Raw genomic sequence first — 20,062 nt, forward strand, 5'->3', positions numbered from 1 at the left:
GTAGAGGCGTACACTGTCACGGGAACACGAAGGAACGGCACACGACAAAACAGCATGCGTAAAAGCAGCACTAAAAGAAAACTGCGCACTGACAAAACGGTACAGGGAAAAAATATCCTGGCGACAAATCAGCGCAGGGAAAAATAACAGCACGCGTCAAATCAGCACGCCGGAAAACAACCCAGCGACGAAACAGTACACGGAAAGACCGGCGCGCCTACAGAAGAGTACAGGAAAAAAAACAGCACAGCGACAAAACAGCGCGGCGCGGTACAGTTGCAGCGCGGCGGGAGGGGTGAACTATCATAATAACAAACGATAAAGACCAAGCGATACAGGCAGCGACCTCTGGAGTTAGCGATTACTCGTTTCGCAGATTGATTAAGGAACAGGGTAGGCTAATACTGAGGAAGAAAAAAGAAAAGTTTGTTTCGTCTTTTCGCGATATGAAATTTCCGTTCTTTTTTTCCTGGCAGGTTTTGACTGGTGCTCTTTTCTTGTGTGCTGATGTGGCGCTGTGCTGATTTTTTTTTTATTTTGTGCGCTCTTTTGACGCATGCTGTTTTGTCGTGTAATATTCTTTCATGGCGCCGCTTTGCCAGTTGCTGTCGTACACTCCGTCCCCCGCTGTAGAAAGCGCACTCCGTCTCAGTGAGACTGTGCAGTGCTGTGGAAACGAGCTTCGTCGGAGTGGTAAAGCTCCTAGGCTTTGTACACGTATGTTAACGTAGCCAGGTGGGGCATTTTGGGCTCACACTGCAAGCCTCACGGTGTCATTCGCCTTCGCAGCGCGTAGGAGTGCAGCAGATTTTAATTTGAGGGCTAAGAAGAAGTACCTGTTCCACGACTGCTCCATCGCCGGTGAAGGAGCTTAGGAGTCAAAACTTACCACTCCTCTCATGAACACGATGATTTGGCTTGCGCTCACTCTCTTGACTGGCTGACGCTGCTTAATGGCCCCTGCCCAGCGGGGGCGGATTTATGGGGGGAGGTGGGGACGCGATAAATTTTACATAAAACCGTGCTGAGCCCAAATTTTCTTTTTCGATTAAAAAAGTCGAAGAACTGCATGGTTTAAATGGGACCACCTCATCCCTCCTTCCCCCACAACACACAAGAGTTGCCAGTAATTCCGCCCCTACAGCCGCTTTTGACGGAATACCGCCTGGTCGCATGTAGCCGGATGCAACTCGGGAACGAAGGCCCTCCAACCACTGGTGTCGTCCTATTGTCATGATTGCGTGGTCTCCCGAACGTCGACCGGACTTCTGGCTTCGTGTTAATCCGCTCTTTTACTCTGGCAGCCCTAGCCCGCGTAACGTTGCGTGCCTTTTTTTTTTTTCTTTGTGACACACTGTGCGCAATTTTGAAGAGGTAACTTGCAAGGGTGGACGAGCGGGCTAGTTGATAGTTCATCAAGGACGAAGAAAGACAAGGCGATACAGCGCTATATCGTCATGTCTTTCTTCGTCCTTGTCTCAGGAGCGCGCTGTGTTTTTCCCCAATTTGAAGATGTAGTTTGTGTAGTTTAGGCGATCGCAAAGAAAGACGCAGGAAGGGGCCTGGCGGGATTTCCGCCAGCCTCGGTCCTGTCTTTCTCGTGATCTGAACGGCGCAACCCTTCTCTTTCAAACCAAGTCGCCCAACAGCGCATCCTGTTTGTGCGCTTTGCACACTGCACGCAACTACCACAAGAGAGACCGATCGCCTTTAGAGAGCCCCGCGCGCGCCGTTACTTCCCATTCGAAACGCGTGCTCGATCGTTTTGTTCGGCGGCTGGCCGATAGCGGCGTAGGCCCAATAAAGAAAGCCGCACGTGACAGATCTTCGATGCGCGCCCTCTTCGGAGAAGACCTGCGCGTGCGCGAACTGCGCCGCCGCAGCTGTCGCGGAAACGGCGCGGCGTTTAACGAGACGTGCACGCGCTGAGTTTCTCGGGCAGGCTGGTCGCCTTGGGCAACAGCCGATGTCGGGTGACCGCGGCGAGCCTCTCTGCGGAGTTCGTAAACCGAGTCTGCTGGAGAGATCGCGATCTCCTTTTGTTGGCGCATGTGTAATTAATTTTCCCCGCGGGTGAGTCGTTATCGCTCGCGTCTTATTTGCTTGGCTCACGAAGAGCGTTTCTCTTGGCTATGAATTCGCGATCGCCTGGGTGGAACGAGTGAGACATGCTGGATGACACGGCGAGCGCGAATCGTTATCACGAGGAAGTGACCGCCCCGTACGTGCGTACTCTCTCGAGAACGCGACTTGGGTTGGCGCAAAGAACATAAAAGCTGCCATGTGTCAATAACACTTTAAGCACCTTGTTTGCTCTACAGCGGATTCCGAGTGTCATGACTCCTTGCGGCTGCATTCTGTCATAGGTGCACATACGTGGTCGCCACTAATGTCAATTGCTTGCTTCCTCTTTGTGATTGCGCATTCAGGAAATTGCGTGCTTTCAGCGGGAACGGACAGCTTGTTGTTCGAAGCTCGCTTGCGTGAACCTATCTCCGCGTCGGAGACCACCTTGCCTTGTTTTCCTTTTTCCTCGCGTAGAGTGACGCTTCAGTGAAAAGCGAACCGATTATGAAGCGATCGGCTGAAATGCTTTCAAGAAACGAAGCAGGCAAGCGTGAACCCACGTAGACGATGGTGTTCCCTTTGTCGCACGCCATCTGCAGTCGTTTGTAGAAGCGCCGTGTTTGCTAGAAAGCGTCGAATGGCGCGTTGCAAATGACGTTCCGCGGGCCTTCCTTATGGGCGTCGCGGTGACAGCGACCGCCTATATAGGAAACTGCCAAGGACGAGCGGACAGGTTTTATATTTTTCCGCGTGTTGCCGGGCGTCGTCATTAACGCCGCTTGTTATCTTCGGCGAGCAGATCGCGTTCGCTCCTGAAGCGACAATAGGAGCGCAACAACTGGGATCAAGTTCAGGCGTGTGCGTGGATTTGCGTCATACACGTCGTCCGTAATCGCTTACGGGAGTAAATGGCGGAAACGACTGTTGACGCTCAGCGGCTTGGAACACAGCCCCTAAACATTGGACCTACACCGTTCCTACTTCCGATTGTCGATCGATTCGCTCTCTCCCTCTTAGGTCCCTGGTTCGAACCCCAGACGTTCCCGGACGAATTTTTCTTCACGTGCGAAGTTTCTGCGGACGCTGTATAGCTTTCCTTTGTGGCAATGTGGCTGCGCTTGAGTGGATGCCAATGAGCAATCACTTCCTTATTACGCACCTACTCTACCTTGGGGGATTCCCATAAACGTTGGACCAGACAGCATGTAGTAGTTGGAGGGGATCTGTCTGCATATCTTGCCTCACATCACTTCTTAGTGTAGAGACTGCGGTATGATGATCGGTGGCTCAGCCTTATATTGTACTACATCACCGATTCGCGGTGCTTCCTAGCAACGGCAGTCGTCGACTCGCTGAGTTGCGTACGCAAGAGTTATGACGAAAAAGGAGAGAAAATGAACTAACAAATAAACAAAAGGGACGAACATAAACTGCCTTACGGTTTGCCCTGCTCTCGAAATGAATATATGACAGCGACTGAGTTATGCAGGAGGAGCAGCCCTGCTCAACCGCCTATGTATATTCGCTAACTGCTCAGTTCCCTACGCACTGTCATCAAAACTGTTGCTCCTTGTCTAATACCGCTGTCACACGGACATTTCGAAGGCTCTCGAACCGATAGTCTATCGACTCAAAGGCCATTGAACGCCGCTACACCGACAGTTTCAGTGGCCATCGAGACAATAGTCCATCGAGTCAACGAAGCAGCGTGGAACTCTATATATAAAGATTTCGAGGGCCTTCGAGCGCTGCCTAAGGTTGCTACGTTGCTTCGAGCGGCGCCAGCACGCACGCTCGGGCACGATGTGTTCACGGTACAAAAGTATGAACAAACATTATTCTCTCAGACTTTAATGCAGACAGTAAAATATTAGTCTGTACAATAATTTAAAGATTGTATCGGCCTAACTTATAGCGCATTAATTTTATATTATCCGCCGCAGAAGATGAAAACGTCGACTGTATCAGTGTTGCCGGAGCATCACAAAATTGCGACAGCAAATCGTACAAAATGCAGTGTCTTCCAAGACAACGCAACTGGCCTTTAATAATAACTAAAAACCTGCTTTGACTACAAAAAAGTGTAATTCCACATTTAGATTATATTTATGAAAATAACTTTATTTTCGCAAAACCGAAATCAGCGATTGTGGCGCCACACAAGCTTGGTGTAAGACACGAGAACCATCTCAATAGGCATTGAAATTTGCCGTGTAGCAGAGACACAACTCCTTCTAGTTCGGTAGCGATTGAAAATCTCGAAGGCTTCCGACTCGATGGCCATTGGAACTGGCCGTGTGACAGAGGTATAACCTAGGCCAGCTTGCATCAAATGACTAAACAGGTGACAGATTCTTGAGGGCCCCCCCTCCCCGGTGAGCATGCCTGTCAGGTCACAGACCTGCGTGAATCAGTACACCATCTTTGGCAAATAGGTGAGAGTGGAAGTTTTCGGCACCTCCGACGCCGACATGGTTCACTCCGGATAAAGACCGTCATGGTGCTATCGCTGCCAGAGCATCGGGAACAAACAGATTTAGGCAAAGGCTGCCGTAGACGTGCGCGAAGTTGTCAGCGGTTCGCCTATTTGTCGCGTGAGCTCTCGCGCAGACGCGAGAGCAGGAAACTCCTCGGGGTAGTGCACTGTGTGTACTATGTGCCTGCGGCGCGCGGCGTCTTCACGCTGATTACACCTTGACTTCCGTGTTTCGCTATCTCGCGTCAGTTTCGATACGGGGCTGCATGCGCTCTCTCGTGCAGGTCGACCGCGTGCCGGGCTGCTCTCATGGGGCCCCGAAATCTTGGGGAGTTAGTGCGCGTTTTACGGCGTTTCGTATTGTCTCGCGTACATGTGGCTCGTCTCACGCGCGGCCCTATGCAGACCGGCAGCTCCGCCCGCGTCCGTTGTTCCTACGGGCTTTTCTCGCCGTCTCGTGACGGCGCTTCGTGCCGCACGCGTTTCGTGACGGCTTCGCCTTGGCGACGGCGCCGAACGCCGGCGGAGTACGACTGTACCGAGGGCGGATTCTCTCCCCTTTATAAGATGCTATCGCGCGCGCGTGCGCGAGACGGGAACCATAAAACTCTCCTTTACGCTCGCGCTCTCTCTGTCCGTCGAGGAACCGCCGACGGCGCGCGCAGTTAGCGTCGCCGCAGATCTCGCCTAATCTCGCGTGCATCGTGAATCTCTCTCTCTCTACTCGGAACGCCTAAGGAGGGAGCATGTGCTCTCATAATAAAAGTAAGGGGGTGGGCGTAGTCACACCTGCCGCAGCCATTTTGATTGTGTGCAGCGCGGGCGTAGGGGGTGTAGAAAGCGCGCCTGCCGATGCTGCGCTGCAGGTGCCCTCGCCCGTTTGCGCTAACTTTGGAGCGCGGGGTTTGTTTAAATAGTATCTCTTTCAGTTGACCGAATTCGGGAAAGGTTAAGGGTTATTCCACGCCGCTGGGGGGGGGGGACGCACAGCTGAGAGCCGAGGAGGGATAGCCTGTATCGGATTCTAATTTTACGCTGGGCGGTTTTCGGCTGGTGTTCGTAGTATACAAAGCAGGAAGGATCGTTTTGAGAGAATGCCCACACTATTCTTTTTTAATGGATCTCCAGCAGTGGCTTTTACCGCCAATGGCACGTTACTCTCCCGACATACACGGCCGGCGGCGCACTCGGAGCGCGCACTTGTCTCTCCCAGGTACCTCAACACCACTGCGCCTCTTTGTCGGTACAGGGACCGCGGATCGCTTTTCCAGAACCCAGTGCTGTTCGCATATCTTTTGCATCAAGATGCGCGTCAGCAAGGCCGATGACACCCCCGTGACGTCAGCGCTGGTCCAACAATCGCCCGTGTTTACCGAGGATTGCGAACAGGACCGGCCTACGTTGTTTGCCTTGATGCAGATCACACATTTATATATGTGCAGATCGCATCAGCATATACGAGGATGGGCACATCCCGTGCGCCAAGCTCTTCGGCTGCCGTGGTCATATCGGCAGTATGAGTGCACAGCGTAAAGCACAAGGACAGAGAGTACCCAGAAGGCACGAGACGCACACGGGCGCTGACTACCAATCGGTGTAATCTATTGTATGCCCTCGTCCGGTTGAAAGAGGTGCATTGGTCAATCTGGAAGATGCATTAATATCAGACTGAAAGAACATGAAAACAGCGCAGTGTCGCAATGCGCAGTGCCTGCTGTTTTCGCTTGGAAATGACCGTCCCTTGAGGTAGTGTGTTATAGTCAGGGGCACGGTCCGGAACCCTTTATTTCACGTTCTTTTTCTAGTTCCAACATAGTATTTGTCTCTTGAGCGGGCAGGGTGCCTACTATGAACTGCCACTTCTGCACGGAAGCGTTACGGTCGAGCTTGTCTCATTAGCCCAAGAAAGTCAAAGGAGAATCGATCGACGCCATTGGCTGGAGGGTCTCCTTTGAGGGGCATCTGCCGCTTTGCTCTTGAGTTGCATCCGACTACATAGAAGGCTACAAGTCTGAGTGGCCGCCTGCAGACCCGTGGCGGGATAAGTCCCCCTCGCCCTTTCTTTCTCTTTTTTTATCAAACTGCCCATACACATCGCGCTCAAGTTATCTTCCCTTTCTCTCATTTCGCCCTTTCCTTATGCGTAGCTGAGCCAACCGGTCAGAGCTGCCGGCTAAGCCTTCTTGCCTTTCCATTCTTTACGTCCCCCACTGTCTGCCCAACTCTTTCAAGCAGCGTTTAGAAGGTGGCGCGGGTAGGGCATGTCCGCGCTGCACTGAACTGCTCCCAATCGCAGTAGTGCAGTTCAAGAAGCACGATCGGAGGGGCGGGCCCGTGCTCCCAGAGCGGCGAGGGCCAGACCGCGTGGCTCCCTTCTTCTGCATCCCTGGTCAATTGCAGCTGCGAGATTGTGATCTTGATTGGCGTTTCCGTGGCCGCCGTTCATTTGCCCTCCGGTTTTTATCTTCTCATTCGAAGGCCGCGCCCCGCCGCTCTTCTGTGGAGCCGCGGATGCCAGCCCTGCTTGCGGGCGACGTCTTCTCTTCAAGTAATCCTCTCTCCCTCTCTCTCGGCGCGGGTTGAAAGAGTAATTGGAGCAGCATCCGTCTCCCGCCGCGATCCGCTTCGATGCAGCTGTTCTCGCGCGCGTTTAGCGGGCGTCCTGCGCTCTCGCTGTTCCGACTGAGCATCCGTCCTTTCCTTCAAAGAAACCCGTGATTGCATTAGCGATCGGGGTGAGGCTGCCCGGCTGGGCTTGGTTTAGTTTGGTGAAGTTATGGGTTGTGCTCAGTCTAGATGGCCGGTCTGGTCGGGAGCATCGCGAGTACTCGAGAAGGTCGAGTCTCAGTGTATGAACGAGTGTTGTCTTTAGAGTTTATTGACAGCAAATTTTGTCAGCATTGCTTTCTGTGCGTATTTTTAGCTTGGAAAGAGTGGAAGTAGCACTTGTGGACTAGGAGTGGATTTAAGCGAGCAGGGGGGCGACGATCCCGAGCGAGGAATTTGCGATTGAAGGCTGCAGGATATTGCTGTTCTCTCTTTTGCGAATTATGTTGAAAAGAGGCATTAGCATATGGGGCCGAAAAAAAGGTTTGGAGACGAAAAAAGTATCGTCGGATATGACGAGAGGCTGTGCAGCGGGGACGTCGAGAACCGCCAAAAAGGTAACTTATAGTCAGGACAAGAAATCTAACTTCACGCCTTTACTAAGTGTATGGGCCGTGTCTGTCAATTATATGCACCGTATGGAATAGCATGATGGTGCATGTGTACACGGTCGCAAACGAATTGTCCTGGTATGAGGTTGATTTTTCAACTCCTCTACCAGGGGATAAGAACCAATTTTCCTAAACTAAAAAGCGGCTCTTCCTGAGCGACGAAGCTTGGATCAAAAGGGTCTGATGATGGAAGGGCGTGACTGTTTCGAAGCTGGTTGATTGGGTTTCAGGGAAATCCCCGATGTGGAGGAAATCCCGGACGGAGAACAATTTTTTTTTTTTCTCCGACCACGAAATTTGCTTTCTTCGAACCGAGTTGCTTTCTTTACTCAATATGAAACACATCGCGAACGTCATTAACTTTTCGTACGCACACTGTTCGTACAGCGTGTTCTTTTCTCGCCGAGGACATGCTATGCGCTTTCTGACAACGCGGGGTCTGTTCGAGCGTCTGAGAGGGTATACCCTGTGAGGGAAAACCTAATTGAGGGTGGTCGAGAGTTGGATGCAGTGACAAGCTTTTCTGGATTGACGTGGCCCCGGCCTGCACTCAAACAAGAAATAAAGCAGTAATTAGAGGTCACTGAGAGAAAGGCCTCCTGCAGTAGTCTGCACTCGAGTAGTGGTGACGGCGAGGATTAACTGTCGTCGCCTGCGGCACAAGCTTTGATCAGATTTGCTTAGAGTGAATGTCCAGTGCAGAAGTTGTGAAAATAACCTGTCGCTTCTCAACTTCGTATCCACTACTATATGTGCATGCTTTTCCGGTACTACAACGCCTTTCGGCTGCAGGGGCCGGGCATTCCTCGCGTGCGGTGCGCATACATGCGGGTCTGTCGTTGGCTGCTCGCAATATGGGGTCTGGAGAGGGGCAGCGAAATGGCTTCTCGGGAAACAGCGCCAGCGGTGGAGATCGTCGGGTCCGATGTAGTTTCTTCCTCCTCTCTCGAAGTGTTTGGTTTCCGTTCTTCTCCTTCTCTCCTCTTCCTTTTATTTGCCATGTGCGCTTTCCGCCACCACCACACACAGCCGCTGGCTTCACCACCACAAACGAAGCCGCGAGCTGCACTCGCCTCTGGCGCCGGCACGACTCTGACAGTGCCGTGTTTCGGGCCGCGGTCTCTGGGAAAACTTGGCGGCAACCAGAGGCTCCCCCCCCCCCCCCCCCCCCCCCCCCGCAGCCCCGCCTCCACCGCCCGGTTCCTTCCTGGCTCCGTACTTTCCACACTTTCTTTCTCTCTTTCTATTTTGCTCTACTTCTTTCCTTTCTCTTCCTCTATTCGCGCCTTCCCAGCGTACGCTCTGTTTACTCCGCTCGCAGCTGCGCCACCGGCGCCGCGTGTCGCGCTGCTTCAAGCTGCGAAAGCGAAGAAAAAAGAAAAGAAAACGAAAGAAGAGGAGAAGAGAAAGCAGCAAAGGCGCGGGAGATGCGGTTTCCCGCGCGAGCGCGACGTCCTTGGCGCGCGCTTTCTTGTCGCCGCCCGCTGTGTTTTTGGGTCGCCACCGCGGTCTCCTGGTGCGCGAGTTCGCTGTCTTTCGTTTCTCTCCGTTCGTGAACTTTCATTTTTTCCGCATATCTTTTTTCTCCATCGTACCGCACTAGAAGCCCCGTTCAGTGCTTGTTTGTCACGTCGTTACAACAGAGGAAGGACGCATAAAGCAGGGAACACATGTCCGGCAACGCGTCCGGCGCGCCGCTCCGGTCGCCGCTTCCGAACTGCCGTACCACTGCAAGCAGGCACACATGGGAGCGATGCCAGCCGCGGCGCGCCGGTCGATCAGGCTCCGCCTATTTGCAATGTTACCAGACTGATGTTCACTTCTTTTGCATCCGCGCGAAGGAATGGACAAAATATTGGCAATTCATGTTTTTTAAACAAATGACATCATCGTTTTTTTGTAATAAATAAAGTTATATTTGCATTTGACTGCGTCGTAATTGTTGTAATAGAAAAATTTGAAAGAAATGTTTGATTTTAGGACAAGCTTTGTCTTGAGACTGGCAACAACAGCTTTCTGCAGGTGCGTTTTGGTATTTTTATTGGTTTCATGAGGCGAACGCCGCTGTGTTTCATCGCAGTCTAGTCGCCAGTTTTCTGCATTCGTCGTGCTCTTCTGGCAACTAATTAATGCCTGTACTACTCTCGCCGAGACGAAGACTGCTGCTTCTGAAGAAGAAGCTGCTTCTTCTGAAAGAAAAGCAGAAGAGGATGAAGCGGAGGTGGTGGGTGCGGCCAGCCTGGAGAGCTCGCCACACAGAGAGCGAATTCTTCACGACGGTAAGAATCATGTTAAATTCTATCTTAGGAGAGGGCTGAGTCGGTGTGGTTGGTTCATGTTGAACGGTACGACGAAACAGCGCTGACGTACGGGTCGGAAGAGGAGACAGACACATGCACTGGGCTAACAACCAGTTCTAGCTTGCCGAACTTTGGACTTCATTAGTGTAAAATGAAGTCAGTGACGCTGACGCCCTGAGCGACCCATCTTGTTTTAACACGGCGTAGTGCCAACTTTTTAAAGCTAACGTGGCGCAGCGAATCGTTACAGGCGTGGTACTCGCGGAGCGCTGACGTTTTTGCAGCGCTGTCGCCCCCAGCCCCCCGCCACTTATCTGCTAAAGCTTATCTGCCGCCTGTGCGCGCCGCGGGTGGTTCACTTGAATCTGCATGTCGCGGACTACCGTGCGGCAACTGTGACAGGATACGCGGCAATCATTGGATGTTTTGCTATTCACATAGTCCGCGTGACCTTGTAGACAAGCGCCGCTTACGTTCTAAACTGTGTAATATCAAAATTATGAACGGAGGCGGGCTGCAGAAGAAACTTTCCTTCTGCGCCCTCGGGTGTTTTTTTTTTTCTTGTGTGTTGTGTAATCATTATTGGCTTCATTGTATTTCAGATGAAAAAGATGAGGGAGGGAGATTTGGATTACTTCAAAAAGTATTACAGAATGAGCCCAGAGGAGTTCGACTTCATTTTATCACTTGTTGGAGAAGACCTCCAGAGGAAATATGTTGTCAGGGAGCCAATATGCCCTGCTGAAAGGTTGGCTATTACTCTCAGGTATGTGAAGTGTCAGATGTGATGGCTATTTTCATGCACCATAGCACAAGCTTGCAGCTACTTCTGTGCTTGCGATCTGAGATGGACAAGAAAGAAAACAATTTTCTCTGAGATAATAGAGTTAAATCGAGCCACAGATATTTAAAATGTGATGCAGTACTACCACAGAGCAGTAAAACTTGAGCTGTGTGCTTCTTTTGCTGAATCATCCATGCATCTTTTTCAGTTGTTTGGTACATATTCGCATTACATTCTAGTTAAAGCATTGTGTTGGCTGCTTAAAGCTTCCTATGCAAAATGAATTTCTTTACATCTGTTGCCACATCAATTTCCCAGGTACTTGTCATCAGGTGACCTTGTAAGAAATGTTGCCCTTTCTTTTCGTGTGGGGATTTCGACAGCAAGGGCAGCAATACGTGTCACATGTCAAGCTCTGTGGTCCAGACTTCAGCCTCTGTACATGCCTGTGAGTACTTATGTATGAAAGACATTTGTTTCATATAGCCGTGTGTGACATAAACATGCAATGATAATTAAAAAAGAGGGTAAGGCATTTAAATTCATTACATCTTGAAGGGAACAAAAGCATACTTTACTACCAAAGGAGTGTGCTTCAGACATTTTGAGAAAATAATGTGACGACTACAGCAACAGACGGATATTAGCTTCTTACATTTCATTTTTTAAATAACAGATGCCTGGTGTAGTTGCAACTTAAGCTAGGTCACCTGAATAGTTACTCGGCAGTCTTTGTTAGTTTTGCATGAAAAGTCCATTACACTGCAATTTCGGCTGGTTATTTAAAATAGTCTTGCAATTAAGTGGGTTTAAAAGCGACTCAACAGCTGACTTAGTGACAGACAGCGCACATGCTGAGTACCACTGAAAGGACGAGTTTATTTGCACCCGCAAAATCTGCCAGGGGAGAAGCACGATTAAAAACACCACAGTTAGGAAAGTTAAAATGAAAGAACAATCTAATCTAAATGCTGTGTACATGATGTGTTTCATTTTCACGAGGCAGGAGCATTAGAATGAATAACAAAATAAAGGTGCAGCAGGCACCACCTGACAGACCTGTACTAATTCTGCTTGTCTGTGTTTTTTATAACCTGGTAATGTAATCGCTGCTCAAAAATTTGTTGACCTGGTCTATGCATTTTTATGGAGGTGAATTGCAACAGGTCCATATACTTTGTCATGTCAGTGCACATTGAAAACCTCATGGGGTGAAATTTATTTCAGGCCCAACCCTACAGTCTCCCTCATAGCCCATGAATCTCTTTTGGCCATTAAACCCCACAATTTTTATCATTTGTTGGCCATGCTAAATACGTTTTGAGTCTCATAAATAAATAAACATGTAAAATTAAGAATTGCAGTGCATGTCACCGCCATCAATTGGGCTGTTTGCCTAATGGGTGTGTTTTCATTTTCTTGTGTACCTTTTCTCAGGATCCAGATCTCGCAACTTGGGTGCGTATTGGCAATGGCTTTGCGGAGAGCTGGCAGTTTCCGAACTGTATTGGGGCTGTGGACGGGAAACATATCGAGATAAGAGCCCCTGCCAATTCTGGGAGCATGTACTTCAACTATAAGGCAAGTTTCCATTGCGGGGCTTATATTGCTACCTTAATACTTCAGCTCGCTTCGTCTTATAAGTTGATTTTCATAGAGCCTTCTGCATGCACTGGTGGTCTCTGACATTGCAAGCTTTTATTTTGTAGTACGCTGGTTCAATACCAGTTTTTAGCCATGCCAGTTAGAATACATTCTAAATGCTCCATATGCTGTATCGTAGCACATGTAAAAGCTGCAAAACACTATTCTAGCACTTCAGCATCACCTAAACAAAGCCAGACTAAGGAAAACAACAAACATACTTCGAGAGTCAGGCATCCCCTTTGCAGCCGTTTTTTTTTTAAGATTCGAAAAGAATAATAAATCCGTCATCAAGCATGAGGGTGCCAGTCATCGTTGCAGACATGCGATTATAAAAAAATTAATGATAATAATAACTAAAAAATATGTAACTAGCCACAGAAACGCATGTATTTTAGTTTCGGTAACTACCAAACTAATAATGATACGAACATTATTTTTGTTGTAACACATTCCAAAATGTCTGGGGATTCTTATTTATTTATTTGTACATACTATCAGTCCAGCTGGACTAAGATAGGAGTGGGTACAACATCAAAATTTATAAACACAGGCCAGTACGATAAAACAGCCAGTACAGTCAAACACTTATGACTGTGGCTGCCATCTTAAAAGAATTATTGCAACTTTTTTTCATTTCAGGGCACCTTCTCCATTGTTCTGCTTGCCGCAGTGGACAGCACCTACAAGTTCACTGTAGTAGACGTTGGTGCCTACGGGAAGCAGAGTGATGGGGGAGTCCTGCAAGAATCAAATTTTGGAAAGCGCCTTGAGAGTGGACAGCTAGACTTGCCGAGAGACCTGCCCCTGCCTGCCACAACCCTGCCTGCACCTTGCGTCTTTGTCGGGGATGAGGCCTTCCAACTGCGACATGATTTCTTGAGGCCATACCCCGGCCGTGGTTTGGAGGCCAGCAAGCGCATCTTCAACTACCGCCTCAGTCGAGCAAGGTAACAAGAACAAAACTGATACCGTCATTATATACTGGAAGTTTGGCTTGGTGTCAGGTTACAGATATGCTTAAGATTTTGTGCACAGGTATGAAGTGAGAACAGCTACAGCATTTATTGCAAATTACAGTCTTCACATTGCATGTGAAATTTATGCGTAGAGTGTCTAAACTCGTGCCATGGGACAACTGATGCGATTCTGTATTTTCTTCCTCAAACAGGAGATGCGCTGAAAATGCATTCGGAATCCTTGTAACTCGTTGGAGGATCCTCGAAAGGACGTTAGGGGAAACGCCAAGAAACGCTGAAGATCTGGTGAAGGCATTGTGCGTATTGCACAATTATTTGATGTCCAACAATCTAGGAGACAGCAGTTATTGTCCCCCTGAGTATGGCGACACGGTGAGCGCAAGTGGCCAGCGAAAAGATGGCCAGTGGCGTCAGCGACTAGCACAGCCACCCATGCAAGTCGCACGCACCACTGCAAGAAACTTTGGAGCCAGGGCCCGCTATGTTCGGGAGATGTACCGGCAATATTTTAGCAGTCCTGTTGGCAGCGTGCCTTGGCAGGACGCTGTACTGTACTGAGAGCACATCTCATTAGCCATTACATGCTGTCAAATAAATGTTATTTGCCTGTATTTTAATGTTTGTCTCAAAGACGTGTATGAGGCATGCAAAAAAAATCAGTTCGGTTATCTGAACGATCAATCATTCCACAAGTAAAGTGCAGCAACAGCACCATTTACCTCCAAATGAGGACAACATCAGAAATGAGTTGTAAAATATTTTATTGCATGAGCAGTTGTGGGATATACAAATATCCCTCGCCGCCCCGCGCTGAGTCACGCGACGAAGCGCCGCCGCTGGGCGTGGGGAGAGGGGGGCCACGCGGCCACTCTCCTCACCCCCCAGCGTGGACGTGACGTCACGCCTACGCTCTGGCGTCTTAGGAACGGGGTGAACGACCCCTCTTGGTTGCAACCGGTTGCTCAAGGGGGTGCAATGTCGTAGGGGTTTTAAGGAGAGCTCACGCGGGAACAAAGGGGGGTCTAGTCTCTCCTCTCGCCGTGGTGACTGCCCGATTGCCCCGCCGACCCCGTCTCCTGCCCGCGTCCTCCCGGATTATTCAACGCCGGTCGACGACGACCTGGTAAGCTGCTGAACCATCTATTATCGGATAGAACATTCTTCCGCAGTGTGCTTTGCCTTGCGCTAGGTAAATAAACGGTTTCCTAGCGTACTCTGTTCGTTGCCTACTTCGTCCGAACCCGCCGTGGCTGTGACTTTGCGCCACGGGTTGGGGACACGAGAACGCCCGCGCATAGCTGGCACGGAAGCGCGCCTTCCAGGCCGGCTGCTCGCGGGTGACCCCATATCTTGGCACCCGAACGTGGGGCGAACTAGGCATTGAGCAGTGTACTTTGTTGGAGCGAACGACTGTCGACGCGCTAACAAAGGATGGCAGCTGATAGGCCTGACTTCCAGTCTTTGTTCATGCTGTCAGAGCTAGCGGCACAGAGCCAGGGCTCCCTACTTGACTTGCCTTTGGAAGGCGTAAATCTTGAGTGTTCCACGCGGAATAGCCGAGTTGCATTCCCGGGCGCGTCGGCAGGACTTAGGCCTGGTACGGAGGGCACCACATCGGGCACCTCGCCGCTCCGTGGTGCGAACAATAGGGCACCTACGCCTCATTGTTCGACGCCATCAGCGGCTGCGCCCAACTCCGGGGGCGTTAGTCCGCAGTCATCCGAGGTGCTCTTGCAGAACGCGATGCAAGTTATGCAGAGCTTAGCGGGTATGTTGCAAAACAATTTGCAAGCCCCGGCCCAGGCACCCCGTCTTAGGATAGACGTACCTACCTACACGGGGTACCACGACAGAACAGGGGCTAATGAGTACCTCGACCGTCTGCTGCATTATCAGCAAGCGACAGGAATTGCAGACGCCGAACTGCTCGCGCGTGTTGTGCCTGTCTCTTTGACGGAGCAAGCGGCCCGCTGGTACCGACTAACCGGCAACCGAGCGAGGACAATGGAGGAGTTTAGCGCAAGCTTCCGCGACGAATTCCTTCCCGCTAACTACGAGTGGCGTTTGAGGCGGGAGCTGGAACTCCGCACCCAGCACCCCGACGAGTCTTTGTTAGAGTACGTCCGAGCGATGGACGAACTGTATCGCCTCGCTGACCCTCGCGCCACAAACACGGAGAGAGTTGAGCGTGTCACACGACAAGCGCACCCGACTTTCGCGGCCTACCTGAGAGGAGGCAGGTTTAGAGACCTGGACGAGCTAGCAGCTGAGGCGAAGCGCATTCAGGGAGACATCCTCTCTGCGCGAGCGTATCGGCCGCCGCCACCTGCATCGCAGTCACTTGAGCCTCGCTGCGCGTGGAATGGCAGCTCAGCGCGTAGTCCGTCTAGAGCTGAAGCGACAGCACAGTTTGCTGACGAGAGTGTCCCGAGGGGTTGGGAATTGTCCGACCGCGCTTTGGACCCATTCAGCTACGCGCTGCGAACAGCACACGCTGCCGCAGAGCGGAACACCTGTAGCCGAGATCGCGAGGCCGACACGCGGCCGCACGAGCGGCCCCCACCGTCCGCACCGCGAGATCGAGATCGAAACGACCGACCGGAACGTGGCGACCAGCGCCTAGCCCGTCGGAGCCCGAGCAACCGCTGCTACAGGTGTGACCAACCGGGCCACTTCGCCCGCGACTGTGGCCGCCTCCCCGCCCGTGACCAAACACAGTCGGGAAACGGCTACAGCCGCCGGTGATCGACCTTCGATCCCGCGCGGCTTACACAGAGAACCCCGGTTTATTAGCGCCTTTGGCATGTCGCGTAGGAAGTTCTGTTGACTTGCCAGCGCCGTTCATTGAGCTAACGATAGCTCGAAAGAAATTCACCGCGTTACTCGACACAGGGGCAAGCGCTTCTTTGTTCGGTGACGAAGTGCTACACCATCTCCGCCAGAACAAAATCCGGTTGAGAGAGTGCGATACCACTTTTCGCCTCGCGAGCGGCACAGCGCAATCCAGCGGTGCAGCTAGGATAGTGGTTCGCTGGGAAAGACGCGTGCGGCGACAACGCCTCGTTCATCTTCCCTGTTTATCCGTTCCTGTAATTCTTGGGCGAGACTTCCTAGCCAATACAGGCATTGTGATAGACATAGCCAGCGGAGGCTATCGAGAGCGCACCACCGGCGCCTTGAAGCTTTTTGCAAAAGCGCCCGCGGCCTCGCAGTCAATTACGGCTCCGAACGCGGAGCTAGCGGGGAGTGACCGTGGAAAATCACCCCCGCCGGCCCGGAAACAAGCATGCGGGCGGACAGTCGCCGCTGAGAGAGGGCCCACAGAGAATGTTGTCGCGGTAGAAAGCTGTTCTACCGTGCCAGTGAGGGCAATGCACCCTTTGTTGTCGGAGGTGAACAGCGTATCGGAAAGGGAGAAGGCACGTTTGTCATCTCTCCTCTACGAATTCAACGCGACATTCACAGACCGGCCTGGCCTCACTACACTAGTAAGGCACAGAATAGACACGGGTGATGCACTGCCTTGGAAGTGCAATCCTAGACCAATCAGCTTGGCTAAGAGAAAAGCACTGGACGGCGCCTTAGACGAACTTATCGATACTGGCGTTGTTGAGAGGTCTGACAGCCCTTGGGGCTTCCCGGTAGTCTTAGTTCCAAAGAAAGACGATACATATCGGCTTTGCGTGGACTACCGCAGACTGAATGAGGTTACGAGAAAGGATGCGTACCCTCTACCAACCATTTCTTCCCTAGTGTCCAACCTAGGTGGGGCGAAGTACTTTACTACGCTCGATGCTAGCCGCGGATACTTTCAGGTTGAAATGGATGAGCGTGATAAGGAGAAGACTGCTTTCACTTGTCACAGAGGTCTTTTCCAATTCAAGAGAATGTCTTTTGGCTTGGTAGGAGCACCCGCTACTTATCAGCGCCTAATGGACCGTGTTCTGGGAGATGCGAAGTGGCACCACGCGCTCGCATACCTAGACGACATCGTGGTGTACTCGAAAACGTTCGAGGAACACCTGCGCCACTTGAGGGACATCCTAGAGAGGCTGAGGTCCGCGGGAATCACTTTGAACCCGAAGAAGGCGCAGATCGCCGCGACCCGAATAACACTGTTGGGGTTCACGATCGACAAAGGCCGCATTCTGCCGTGCGAGGATAAACTCGAGGCTTTGCTTAAGTTTCCGTCGCCGTCAGATCTAGCTGGTCTCAGACGCTTTTTGGGAATGGCGAACTTTTATCGCCAGTTCATCCCAGATTGCGCAGCGCTGCAGGCACCTTTGACAAAGCTTTTGAAGAAGGGAGAGCGCTGGAGTTGGGGTCCCGAGCAAGAGGCTGCACTGCGCAACCTCGTTAAGGTGCTCGCGGACACGGCTGAGTTGCAGCTACCCGACCTAAACAGGGAGTTTGTGATTCAAACCGACGCAAGCGACCTGGGCTTAGGAGCAGTGTTGCTTCAGGAGCATGAAGGCGTCCTCCGACCGGTAGCGTTCGCGAGCCGCTCACTGACGCCGGCAGAGAGGAACTACTCGGTGACAGAGAAGGAATGTCTCGCGATAGTTTTTGCTCTGCGGAAGTTCGACTACTACGTCGACGGGGTGGCATTTGTGATCGAGACGGATCACATGGCGCTCACCTGGCTGAGACGACTCAGCGAGCCGAGCGGCCGCCTGGCGCGTTGGGCCCTGTTGCTGCAGCGTTACGACTTTACCGTACGCTACCGAAAAGGGAAGAACAACGCCGTGGCTGACGCACTCTCGCGAGCGCCTGTCCAGAGCGAGGAAGGTCACGCGACCGACCACCCGACAGAGAGAGAGAGTGAGGGTTTGTCCCCAGCCGTAGCCGATGTAAGGGACGCGGACCGACCGTTGACCCCAGGCGAGAGCGTGAACCACGTGGACTACGCGAGTTCCGTGGGGATCGCGTTCAGCAGAAAGGAGCTGCTCGAAGCTCAGCAGATGGATTCATTTTGTCGAAAAGTGTTCGACGGGCTCAGGGAGCCGGGCGGCCGGGCCGCCGCGCACACGGGGACAGCTGGTTTTGCTGTCGGTGCGGAGCGCTTGGAAACAGCTGGTAATGCTGTGAGCGCGCTGGATTCTTATCTGCTGGATTCCGACGGTGTCCTGCTGAGGTATATCCCCTCCGAGAACGACACAAGTGAGGCGTTCAAGGTGGTGATACCGCGAGTGTTGAGAGCGGCACTGTTACGCTACTTTCATGACTCGTGCATCGCTGGGCATGCAAGCGGCCCCAAGACTTACATTAAGTTGTGTCGCTTTGCTACCTGGCTTGGCATGAAAAGGGACGTAACACGCTACGCCCGCTCATGTCATGTGTGCCAAAGCGTGAAGCCCCGGGGTGGACGACCGCCCGGCCTCATGCAGCCGATTAACAGCCAGACTCCCTGGCAAATCGCGGCGTGTGACATCATGGGACCGTATCCCACGACACCGAGTAGGAACAAGTTCCTGCTGGTGGTCACGGATCACTTCAGCAAGTGGGTTGAACTTTTCCCCCTTAGAAAGCTGACGGCACGAGTGATCATGGAGAAGCTGATGGACGTATTCACCAGGTTCGGTTTCCCAGAGCAGCTGATAACGGACAACGCGTCCTACTTCACTGCGAAGGTGTTCGTAGATTCGTGCGCTGCACTCGGCATTAAGCACAAGAAAACGACCACCTATCATGCTCAGTCGAACCCCACGGAACGAGTCAACCGCAACATTAAGCACATGCTTGTCGCGTACTCTGAGAGGCACAAAGATTGGGACTCCTATCTGCCGGAGATCGCGTTCGCTTTGCGTTCGACCGTTAACCGCTCGACTGGGTATGCACCGTCTTCTCTCAATCTGGGTAGAGAGCTGCTAAATCCGATGGACCGGGTTCTAACGGACAGCAGGAAGACTCCAGTCGCTTCGTCAGCACGAGCTGAATACGCGACGCAGCTGCGCGCTAAGATGACGGAGGCCTTACACAAGGCTCGCCGAAACCTGAGCACCGCTAGAGCGCAGCAGAAAGCACAGTACGACCGCTCGCACCGGGATGTTCACTACGAAGTGGGCGATCTGGTGCTTCGGCGCCAACACGTTCTGAGCGATGCTAGCAGACAGTTCGCGGCCTCGTTGGCGCCGAAATGGATCGGGCCGCTTCGCGTGCGAGAGAAGCTTTCCTCGCTCGTTTACAGGCTCGAGGACTTGCGGTCGAAACCGACAGGCGGACCGGTGCACGTATGCGACCTGAAACGTTACGTGCAGCGAGATGAGTGGGTTCAGGACACAGCCCGACCCGCGCCGCAGTCGGAGAACGAGCGCTGCGATCAGCCGGCGAACTCCGCGTCCCGCTATAACTTGCGCCGTAGGCAGAAATAAAATCTGCCTGCGCGGACTAGAGCGAGGGCACAGGCCGACAAGCAGTCTCGTTAAATGCATGAACGTACGGGCCGCTCATGCCGATCAATGTTACGTGAGACTTACTTGCGTTAGCCCTCATGACTCTCGTGAGGGCCGAACAGCTACGTAGCACGCGCTGCGGGAGTTGGTTACTTCTGTGTCGACCTTTTCAGCGCAGATGGAAAAGAAGCAGGGCGCATC

The 20,062-nt window shown here is 52.1% G+C and overlaps 1 protein-coding gene across 2 annotated transcripts in view; it reads left to right on the plus strand.

The window, feature by feature from the left end:
• cv-c (RhoGTPase activating protein) overlaps positions 1-20,062 on the plus strand; it is a 436,691-nt gene that overhangs the window by 23,880 nt on the left and 392,749 nt on the right. The window lies entirely within an intron of this gene.

Source organism: Amblyomma mixtum, chromosome 1 (assembly GCF_055824585.1).
Source record: "Amblyomma mixtum isolate Tamu chromosome 1, ASM5582458v1, whole genome shotgun sequence".
NCBI lineage: Eukaryota > Metazoa > Arthropoda > Arachnida > Ixodida > Ixodidae > Amblyomma > Amblyomma mixtum.